This window comes from Triticum dicoccoides, chromosome 5A (genome assembly GCF_002162155.2).
Source record: "Triticum dicoccoides isolate Atlit2015 ecotype Zavitan chromosome 5A, WEW_v2.0, whole genome shotgun sequence".
NCBI classification, from domain to species: Eukaryota; Viridiplantae; Streptophyta; class Magnoliopsida; order Poales; family Poaceae; genus Triticum; species Triticum dicoccoides.
Window position 1 is genome coordinate 48009788 of NC_041388.1, and position 12168 is coordinate 48021955.

Sequence of the window (12168 nt, forward strand, 5' to 3'; positions counted from 1 at the left end):
CTTTGTTCTCATACATGGTTCCCATCTCAGATTTCATGGCCGCAAGCCATTTTGCGGAATCTAGGCTCATCATCGCTTCCTCATAGTTCGTAGGTTCGTCATGGTCAAGTAACATGATTCCAGAATAGGATTACCGTACCACTCTGGTGAGGATCTTACTCTAGTTGACCAACGAGGTTAGGTAGTAACTTGATCTGAAGTTTCATGATCATCATCATTAGCGTCCTCACTAATTGGTGTAGGTGTCACAGGAACCGGTTTCGTGATGAACTACTCTCCAATAAGGGAGCAGGTACAGTTACCTCATCAAGTTCTACTTTCCTCCCACTCACTTCTTTCGAGAGAAACTCCCTCTCTAGAAAGGATCCATTCTTAGCAACAAATGTCTTTCCTTCGGATCTGTGATAGAAGGTGTACCCAACAATCTCCTTTGGGTATCCTATGAAGACACATTTCTCCGATTTGGCTTCGAGCTTATCAGGTTGAAGTTTTTTCACATAAGCATCGCATCCCTGAACTTTAAGAAACGATAACTTTGGTTTCTTGCCAAACCATTGTTCATAAGGCGTCGTCTCAACGGATTTCGATGGTGCCCTATTTAACGTGAATGCAGCCGTCTCTAAAGCATAACCCCAAAACGATAGCGGTAAATTAGTAAGAGACATCATAGATCGCACCATATCTAGTAAAGTACGATTACGACGTTCGGACACACCATTACGCTGTGGTGTTCCGGGTGGCGTGAGTTGTGAAACTATTCCGCATTGTTTCAAATGTAGACCAAACTCGTAACTCAAATATTCTCCTCCACGATCAGATCATTGAAACTTTATTTTCTTGTTACGATGATTTTCCACTTCACTCTGAAATTCTTTGAACTTTTCAAATGTTTCAGACTTATCTTTCATTTAGATATACCCATATCTGCTCAAATCATCTGTGAAGGTGAGAAAATAACGATACCCGCCACGAGCCTCAATATTCATTGGACCACATACATCAGTATGTATGATTTCCAACAAATCTGTTGCTCGCTCCATTGTTCCAGAGAACGGCGTTTTAGTCATCTTGCCCATGAGGCATGGTTCGCAAGTACCAAGTGATTCATAATCAAGTGATTCCAGAAGTCCATCAGTATGGAGTTTCTTCATGCGCTTTACACCAATATGACCCATACGGCAGTGCCACAAATAACTCTGCATCTTTTGGCTTCAATATTATGAATATGTGTATTACTACTATCGAGATTCAACACAAATAGACCACTCTTCAAGGGTGCATGACCATAAAAGATATTACTCATATTAATAGAACAACCATTATTCTCGGATTTAAATGAATAACCATCTCGCATCAACCAAGATCCAGATATAATGTCCATGCTTAACGCTGCCACCAAATAAGAATTATTTAGGTCTAAAATTAATCCCGAAGGTAGATGTAGAGGTAGCGTGCCGATGGCGATCACATGGACTTTGGAACCCTTTCCCACGCGCATCGTCACCTCGTCCTTAGCCAATCTTCGCCTCAATCCGTAGTCCCTGTTTTGAGTTGCAAATATTAGCAATAGAACCAGTATCAAATACCCAGGTGCTACTGTGAGCTCTGGTAAGGTACACATCAATAACATGTATATCAGATATACCTTTGTTCACCTTGCCATCCTTCTTATCTGCCAAATACTTGGGGCAGTTCCGCTTCCAGTGACAAGTCTGTTTGCAGTAGAAGCACTCAGTCTCAGGCTTAGGTCCAGACTTAGGTTTCTTCTCCTGAGCAGCAACTTGTTTTCCGTTCTTCTTGAAGTTCCCCTTCTTCTTCCCTTTACCCTTTTTCTTGAAATGGGTGGTCTTGTTGACCATCAACATTTGATGCTCCTTCTTGATTTCTACCTCCGTAGCCTTTAGCATTGCGAAGAGCTCGGGAATTGTCTTATCCATCCCTTGCATATTATAGTTCATCATGAAGCTCTGTAGCTTGGTGGCAGTGATTGAAGAATTCTGTCAATGACACTATCATCTGGAAGATTAACTCCCGGTTGAATCAAGTGATTGTTATACCCAGACATTTTGAATATATGTTCACTGACAGAACTATTCTCCTCCATCTTGCAGCTCTAGAACTTATTGGAGACTTCATATCTCTCAATCCGGGCATTTGCTTGAAATATTAACTTCAACTCCTGGAACATCTTATATGCTCCGTGACGTTCAAAACGTCGTTGAAGTCCCGGTTCTAAGCCGTAAATCATGGCACACTGAACTATCGAGTAATCATTATCTTTGCTCTGCCAGACGTTCTTAACATCGTCAGTTGCATCTGCAGCAGGCCTGGCACCCAGCGGTGCTTCCAGAACGTAATTCTTCTGCGCAGCAATGAGGATAATCATCAAGTTACGGACCCAGTCCATGTAATTGCTACCATCATCTTTCAACTTTGCTTTCTCAAGGAACGCATTAAAATTCAATGGAACAACAACACGGGCCATCTATCTACAACAACATAGATAAGCAAAATACTATCAGGTACTAAGTTCATGATAAATTTAAGTTCAGTTAATCATATTACTTAAGAACTCCCACTTAGATATACATCTCTCTTATCATCTAAATGATCACTTGATCCAAATCAACTAAACCATAACCGATCATCACGTGAAATGGAGTAGTTCTCAAAGGTGAACATCACTATGTTGATCATATCTACTATATGATTCATGCTCGACCTTTCGGTCTCAGTGTTCCAAGACCATATCTGCATATGCTAGGCACATCAAGTTTAACCCGAGTATTCTGCGTGTGCAAAACTGGCTTGCACCTGTTGTATAAGGACGTTGAGCTTATCACACCCGATCATCACGTGGTGTCTCGGCACGATGAACTTTGGAAACGGTGCATACTCTGGGAGAACACTTGTACCTTGAAATTTTAGTGAGAGATCATCTTATAATGCTATCGTTAATCAAAGCAGAATAAGATGCATAAAGGATAAACATCACATGCAATTAATATAAGTGATACGATATGGCCATCGTCATCTTGTGCCTTTGATCTCCATCTCCAAAGCACCTCATGATCGCCATCGTCACCGGCGCGACACCTTGATCTCCATCGTAGCATCGTTGTCGTCTCGCCAACTATTGCTTCTATGACTATCGCTACCGCTTAGTGATAAAGTAAAGCAATTATAGGGCGATTACATTGCATACAATAAAGCAACAACCATATGGCTCCTGCCAGTTGCCGATAACTCTGTTACAAAACATGATCATCTCATACAATGAAATATAGCATCATGTCTTGACCATATCACATCACAACACGCCCTGCAAAAACAAGTTAGACGTCCTCTACTTTGTTGTTGTTGCAAGTTTTACGTGGCTGCTACGGGCTGAGCAAAAACCGTTCTTACCTACGCATCAAAACCACAACGATATTTCGTCAAGTTAGTGATGTTTTAACCTTCTCAAGGACCGGGCGTAGTCACACTCGGTTCAACTAAAGTTGGAGAAACTGACACCTGCCAGCCACCTGTGTGCAAAGCACGTCGGTAGAACCAGTCTCGCGTAAGCGTACGCGTAATGTCGGTCCGGGCCGCTTCATCCAAGAATACCGCCGAACCAAATTATGACATGTTGGTAAGCAGTATGACTTGTATCGCCCACAACTCACTTGTGCTACTCGTGCATATAACATCTACGCATAAACCTGGCTTTGATGCCACTGTTGGGGAACATAGCAATTTCAAAAAAAATTCCTACGCACACGCAAGATCATGGTGATGCATAGCAACGAGAGGGGAGAGTGTCGTCCATGTACCCTCGTAGACCGTTCAGCGGAAGCGTTATGACAACGCGGTTGATGTAGTCGTACGTCTTCATGATCGACCGATCCTCAGTACCGAACATACGGCACCTCCGCGTTCAGCACACGTTCAGCTGAGTGACGTCCCTCAAACTCACGATCCAGTAGAGCTTCCGGGAAGAGCTTCGTCAGCACGACGGCATGGTGACGGTGTTGATGAAGTTACCGACGCAGGGCTCCGCCTAAGCATTGCTACGATATGACTGAGGTGTATTATGGTGGAGGGGGGCACCGCACACGGCTAAGAGATCAATGATCAATTGTTGTGTCCTGGGGTGCACCCCAACCCCCTTATATAAAGGAGCAAGGGGGGAGACCGGCCGGCCCTAGAAGGGCGCGCCAGGAAGAGGAGTCCTCCTCCTAGTGGGAGTAGGACTCCCCTTTCCTAGTCCCACTAGGAGGGGGAAGGAAGGAGTGGGAGAGGGGGAGGCAAGGGGGGCGCCGCATCCATTCCTTCTCCTATTCGAACTCAAGGGGAGGGGGCGCGCAGCCTGCCTTGGCCAGCCCCTCTCTCTCTCCACTAGGACCCAACAAGGCCCATTAATCCCCGGGGGGTTCCGGTAACCCCTCCGGCACTCCGGTAAAATCCCGATTTCACTCAGAACTATTCCGATGTCCAAATATAGGCTTCCAATATATCGATCTTTATGTATCGACCATTTCGAGACTCCTCGTCATGTCTGTGATCATATCCGGGACCCCGAACTACCTTCGATACATCAAAACACAAAAACTCATAATACCGATCATCGTAGAACTTTAAGCGTGCGGACCCTACGAGTTCGAGAACTATGTAGACATGACCGAGACACGTCTCTGGTCAATAACCAATAGTGGAACCTGGATGCTCATATTGGCTCCTACATATTCTACAAAGATCTTTATCGGTCAAACGGCATAACAACATACGTTGTTCCCTTTGTCATCGGTATGTTACTTGCCTGAGATTCGATCGTCGGTATCTCAATACCTAGCTCAATCTCGTTACCGGCAAGTCTCTTTACTCGTTCCGTAATGCATCATCCTGCAACTAACTCATTAGTTACATTGCTTGCAAGGCTTATAGTGATGTGCATTACCGAGAGGGCCCAGAGATACCTCTCCGACATTCGGAGTGACAAATCCTATTCTCGATCTATGCCAACTCAATGAACAGCATCGGAGACACCTGCAGAGCACCTTTATAATCACCCAGTTACATTGTGACGTTTGGTACCACACAAAGTGTTCCTCCTGTATTCGGGAGTTGCATAATCTCATATTTATAGGAACATGTATAAGTCATGGAGAAAGCAATAGCAGTAAACTAAATGATCAAGTGCTAAGCTAACGAAATGGGTCAAGTTAATCACATCATTCTCCTAATGATGTGATCATGTTAATCAAATGACAGCTCATGTCTATGGTTAGGAAACTCAACCATCTTTGATCAATGAGCTAGTCAAGTAGAGGCATACTAGTGACACTATGTTTGTCTATGTATTCACACATGTATTATGTTTCCGGATAATACAATTCTAGCATGAATAATAAATATTTATCATCATATGAGGAAATAAATAATAACTTTATTATTGCCTTTAGGGCATATTTCCTTCAGTTCGTGCTATGCAGGCCAAACAGTAAACACATGCATCCAAACAGTTCATTTTCATCACGTGCGGGCCTGGCTGGGCCTAATGCAGGCTACCAAACGTGTCCCAATTGTATGCAGGGCCGTCCAAGGGCCTGTGCGAGATGTGCGCTCGCACAGGGCCCCCAAATTTCGGGACCTCCTATCCAGCGCGCTCAGCGCCGCCGAACCAAGCTAGCGCTCACAGGGGCGCTTTGGTGGGCCGGCCCAAGAACAAGCTGCAGCAACCAAAAAACCTAAAAAGGTGTATTGAGTTGAGGATTCAAACTCGTGTTGCTAAATTGCCATACACACTTCACTAACCAATAGACCCAGAACACTCTACTGATCCATAATACTGCAAAAGCTTTAAGGACACCTGCAGCCGGGCTATCCCAAAAATTACAAGTTCACAGATTTAAAAAAAGTTCACGGAAATGTTTACAAATAAAAAGGTTCACGAGTTCAAAAGAGCTTACAAAAATTGAAAAAAGTTCATAAATTTGAAACATTTCACTAATTTCAGAAAAGTTAACGAATTTAAAAAAGTTCACCAGCTAGAAAAACATTCGCGGATAAAAAAGTTCATGAAAATTTTGAAAAAGTTCATGAAAATTTTGAAAAAGTTCATGAAAATTTTGAAAAAGTTCACGAAATACAAAATAGTTCCAGAAAATTGAAAAAAGTTCATCGTTTTTTAAATAAAAGTTCATCAAAGTTCACGAAATTTAAAAAGAGTTCATTGATTTTGATAAAAAGTTCATCAAATTAGAAAAGAGTTCATCGAATTTCGAAAAAGTTCATCGAATATGAAAAAGGTTCATTAAATTTGAAAAAAAATTCATCAACTTTTAGAGAAAACTTCATTAATTTCACAAAAAATTTCATTAAACCAGGAAAAACGAAAAGGAAAAAAGAAAAAAAAGAAAAGTAACCTAGATTTAATAAAAGAGTTATAAAGTTGAAACCACCAGTGAAGGTTGAGTGGCGGGGTGGTTAGTGCATTATATCTCGACACTTGAGGTCAGTTGTTCGAACCATGCAACAAGCACACTTTTGTTGCTGTTTTTGGAAACAGAAGAAAACTACCTACAGACTGAAACATACAAATGGGCCAGCCCACCTAACACGGCTGCAGGCGCCGGTTAGGAAAATGGACGCGTCTAGTGGGCGGCCGGCTGCCCACTAGTGCGATCGAGTGGGTGGCCTAAAAAGGTAAGCCCCTGTCCCCGTGGTACAGAAAAGGAAGGGGACAGGCGGCCACCAAACCAAGGCGATGGAGCGCCCAGTCCTGAACAGAAAAGCATTATCCCACGTGACCAACTGTCCCCATGCTCGCTCGCCCCCACGTCCCCGCACCTCCCACGCCCGCTTGCCCCCAGCCCCTCCCACGCTACCTTGTCCTCCATGAAAGAAGGGGATCCAAGGATCCTTCTTCCTCCTCTTGTACAGCCGCCATGGCAGCCCAAAATTAGAAGAAACTGCTTCAAAAAGTTGATCTAAAGGGCAGGGTGATCAGAGACATACTAGGCAGCAATAAACAGGCAAGTAATTCCTCTCTGCCCCTCTTCAGTTCTCCCCCTTCTTGTACTGCATCTATAAACACCCTTCTCCATGGATCTATCAGCAAATCCATGGAGAAAGTTGCCACATCACCCCATTGTCAACATCACACCACCCCCACCCCCCCATGAACGCATCTGCACACTAAACATGATTTGATTTGAGATCAAAACTGAACATGTTTTCTAACATGCATGCCAGGCAAGTTTCCCCTCCCCCCTGTATGTGTTCAGCAAGCCAACTAAGACATATTTTCTAGCCAACTAGACGTGATTCTAGCCAACTGAACATGCATGCTGGCCAACTGGTATATGCATCCTGGCCAATTTAAACATCTATTCTAGGCATCTGAACACATTAACTGTGCAACTGAACATGGATGTTGGCCAACTGATATGCATCCTGGGAAATTGAAACATCTATTCTAGCCAACTGAACACACTGATAGTGCAACTGAACATGCATGTTGGCCAACTGATATATGCATCCTGGGAAATTGAAACATCTACTCTAGACAGATGTATACATTGACTGTAAAACTAAACATGCATGCTGGCCAACTGATATATGCATCCTGGCCAACTGAAAGATCTATCCTAGCCAACTGAAGACATTGACTGTAAAACTAAACATGTATGCTGGCCAACTGATATATGCATCCTGCCCAACTGAAAAGATCTATTCTAGCTGAGGGAGTCCTGGATTAGGGGGTATCCGGATAGCCAGAATACAACCTTTGGCCGGACTCTTGGACTATGAAGATACAAGATTGAAGACTTCGTCCCGTGTCCGGAAGGGACTTTCCTTGGCGTGGAAGGCAAGCTTGGCGATACGGATATGTAGATCTCCTACCATTGTAACCGACTCTGTGTAACCCTATCCCTCTCCAGTGTCTATATAAAAGGGAGGGTTTTAGTCCGTAGGACAGAACAACAATCATACCATAGGCTAGCTTTTAGGGTTTAGCCTCCTTGATCTCGTGGTAGATCTACTCTTGTACTACCCATATCATCAATATTAATCAAGCAGGAGTAGGGTTTTACCTCCATCGAGAGGGCCCTAACCTGGGTAAAAACATCGTGTCCCTTGTCTCCTGTTACCATCCGCCTAGACGCATAGTTCGGGACCCCCTACCCGAGATCCGCCGGTTTTGACACCGACATTGGTGCTTTCATTGAGAGTTCCTCTGTGTCGTCGCCATCAGGAAGGATGCCTCGTCCCGTCTTTAAAGACGGCACCATTGCTAAGGGAGCTCTGGCTGTCGGCAAAACTCTCCGGCTAGGTGGTCTTCTTATGACCACCTGTTCGGCTGTTGCGCCGATGATGACCTCTCGGGTCATCAAAAGCAATCTTCATGTCAACTCGGAACTCGCTGAGCAATTAGATCCAACAGAGATCTCTTCCCTAAACGAGCTCTTGGATCGCATCGCCGCCCTGGGAGTCGCTACAGACTACGACCAGATTGGGCCTAAACCCGATCTGAGAGAGATTAACTCTCCCCAGGTCACCCATCACGTTGCAATGCTAGAGGCACAGTGCGGCGACCCTTCATCTATCTTAAGGACTAGCTATGTCCAGATTCCTGATCCCTCCAAGCCGGATATCCGCGGTGGGGAGGACATCACTCAAGACCTGAACTTAAAGTCAGGTAACGGGCTAGATTCATTGGACAACATCCAAGAATCCAAACTTCCGAGTCCGGAAACTCCTCAGCTCCGGAGTCTTAGATTGGGTGAGGTTTTGGATTTAATTCCACCCACCCAACCGAACATAAGCGATCTATCCCAAGTTAGGCAAGAGCCCGAAGAAATAGTACATCATTACTGGGCCAGATTCCTCCTGGTTATGAACATGATAAAGGACTGCCGTGAGGAAGACGCAATCTCATTCTTCTGCAATAATTGCACTGACAAGGGAATCCTCAACGCCATAAGTCGCCCTGATGTTACACGCTTCGCTGACTTGGCGTCCATACACTAGTAGAAAACAGGGCTTTGGTCCAGGCTGGGTCAGCCCATTAGTCCCGGTTCAGTCTAGAACCGGGACCAATGTGGGCATTGGTCCCGGTTCGTGAGCCCAGGGGGCCGGCCGGGCCACGTGGGCCATTGGTCCCGGTTCATCTGGACCTTTTGGTCCCGGTTGGTGAGACGAACCGGGACCAATGGGCCTCGCTCCTGGCCCACCACCATTGGTCCCGGTTGGTGGCTTGAACCGGGACCAAAGGCTCCCCTTTAGTCCTGGTTCATGCCACCAACCGGGACCAATGAGGTGCCTATATATACCCCCTCGCGCAAGAGCAGAGCATAGTGCTCTATTTTTTCTGGCCGAGGGGGAGAGGGCTTTGTGGTGCTCTAGCTCACCTCCTATGCACACGAGGTGTTCGATGGAATGCCCGAGCCACACTACTTAAGCTTTCTCCTCTCGAAGCTCGACCTCCAAGCTCCATTTTCCTCGAGATTTGTCTAGATTTAGCGGTCCGTCACGCCCCGTCCCCGTCTTCACCGCCGTCGATCACCCCTGCCGATCTCATCACCGACACCACCGTGGTGAGCCTCTTGTTCTTATCTTCTTTCTGAAAGGAAAAATATTCTTACTTTTATGTTTAGATAGATACTTGTATCATTTTCTTACATTTATTATTGCATCTTATATAGTGCGATGGTTTTGGTATCCGCCCCCGTCGGCCCTCGTCCTGTCTATGATTCGGATGTGGTACGTATATTATCTTTATAACTATTGGTTCATTTATTGTTTATGAAAATTATGCCGACCAACATGACATAGATTTTATTTATCTAGGATGTATGTGAATCGGAAATGCCAACCGACCCTATTGTCGAGAGGTTAAATTTAGTTGAAGAAGAAAACAATTTGTTGAAGGAAAAAATAAAAAAAATTGAGGAGGAGAAGATGATATTGGAGTTGCATGTTGCAGATGTCGTCGATGATCACAAGATCAAGATGGATGCAATGCGCTTCAAGATTAGAAAGATTAGAAAATATGCCATTCATACCGAGGCTTGGTATCATTATGCCGTTGGATCAATTGTTACCTTGGTTGCGATTATGATCGCATTTGTTTTCGCATTGAAATGTTTTACATAGTTTCAATGTATGGTTTAATTAATTAGATGCTCTGGAGAGCTATATGTTGTTAGATGAGAACTATGTATGCACTTTGGTTTTAATGTGATGATGAACTTCTATTAATTTGGACACTTAATTATATATAATGCACGCAGATGAACCGGCAATGGATGTACGGTGACAGACACACCCGCGAGTACATTAAGGGCGTGCATGAGTTTCTCGATGCGGCTGAGGCAAACAAGCAGAATGGTTTTATGTGTTGTACATGCACTGAATGTGGGAATACGAGGTCTTACTCTAACCGGAAAATCCTTCACTCCCACCTGCTTTACAAGGGTTTCATGCCACACTATAATGTTTGGACGAGGCACGGAGAAATAGGGGTTATGATGGAAGACGACGAAGAAGAAGAGTACGATGACAACTATGTGCCCCCTGAATACGGTGATGCTGCAATAGGGGGAGCTGGTGAAGATCAAGAGGAACTAGACGATGTGCCCAATGATGTTGCCACGGGTGAAGCTGCTGAAGATCAAGAGGAACCAGATGATGTGGCCGATGATGATGATCTCCGCCGGGTCATTGTCGATGCAAGGACGCAATGCATCAGTCAAAAGGAGAAGCTGAAGTTCGATCGCATGTTAGAGGATCACAAAAAAGGGTTATACCCCAATTGCGAAGATGGCAACACAAAGCTCGGTACCGTACTGGAATTGCTGCAGTGGAAGGCAGAGAATGCTGTGGCTGACAAAGGATTTGAGAAGCTACTGAAAATATTGAAGAAGAAGCTTCCAAAGGATAACGAATTGCCCAACAGTACATACGCATCAAAGAAGGTCATATGCCCTCTAGGATTGGAGGTGGAGAAGATACATGCATGCCCTAATGACTGCATCCTCAACCGCGGTGCATACAAGGATCTGAATGCATGCCCGATATGCGGTGCATTGCGGTATAAGATCAGATGAGATGACCCTGGTGATGTTGACGGCGAGCCCCCCAGGAAGAGGGTTCCTGCGAAGGTGATGTGGTATGCTCCTATAATACCATGGTTGAAACGTCTGTTCAAAAACGAAGAGCATGCCAAGTTGATGCGATGGCACAGTGAGAACCGAAAGAAAGATGGGAAGTTGAGAGCACCCGCTGATGGGTCGCAGTGGAGAAAAATCGAGAGAAAGTACTGGGATGAGTTTGCAAAGGACCCAAGGAATGTATGGTTTGCTTTAAGCGCGGATGGCATTAATCCTTTTGGGGAGCAGAGCAGCAATCACAGCACCTGGCTCGTGACTCTATGTATGTATAACCTTCCTCCTTGGATGTGCATGAAGCGGAAGTTCATTATGATGCTATTTCTCATCCAAGGCCCTAAGCAACCCGGCAACGACATTGATGTGTACCTAAGGCCATTAGTTGAAGAACTTTTACAGCTTTGGAATGGAAACGGTGTACGTATGTGGGATGAGCACAGACAGGAGGAATTTAACCTTAAGGCATTGTTGTTCGTGACCATCAATGATTGGCCCGCTCTCAGTAACCTTTCAGGACAGACAAACAAAGGATACCACACATGCACGCACTGTTTAGATGACACTAAAAGTATATACTTGGACAAATGCAGGAAGAATGTGTACCTGGGCCATCGTCGATTTCTTCCGACCAACCATCAATGTCGAAAAAAGGCAAGCATTTCAAAGGCGAGGCAGATCACCGGAAGAAGCCCGCCATGCGCACCGGTGATCACGTGCTTGCTATGGTCAATGATTTACACTACGTAATCTTTGGAAAGGGTCCCGTTGGACTAGCTGTTCCGAATGACGCTGAGGGACACGCACCCATGTGGAATAAGAAATCTATATTTTGGGACCTACCCTACTGGAAAGACCTGGAGGTTCGCTCCTCAATCGACGTGATGCACGTGACGAAGAACCTTTGTGTGAACCTGCTAGGCTTCTTGGGCGTGTATGGGAAGACAAAAGATACACCTGAGGCACGGGAGGACCTGCAACGTTTGCACGAAAAAGACGGCATGCCTCCGAAGCAGTA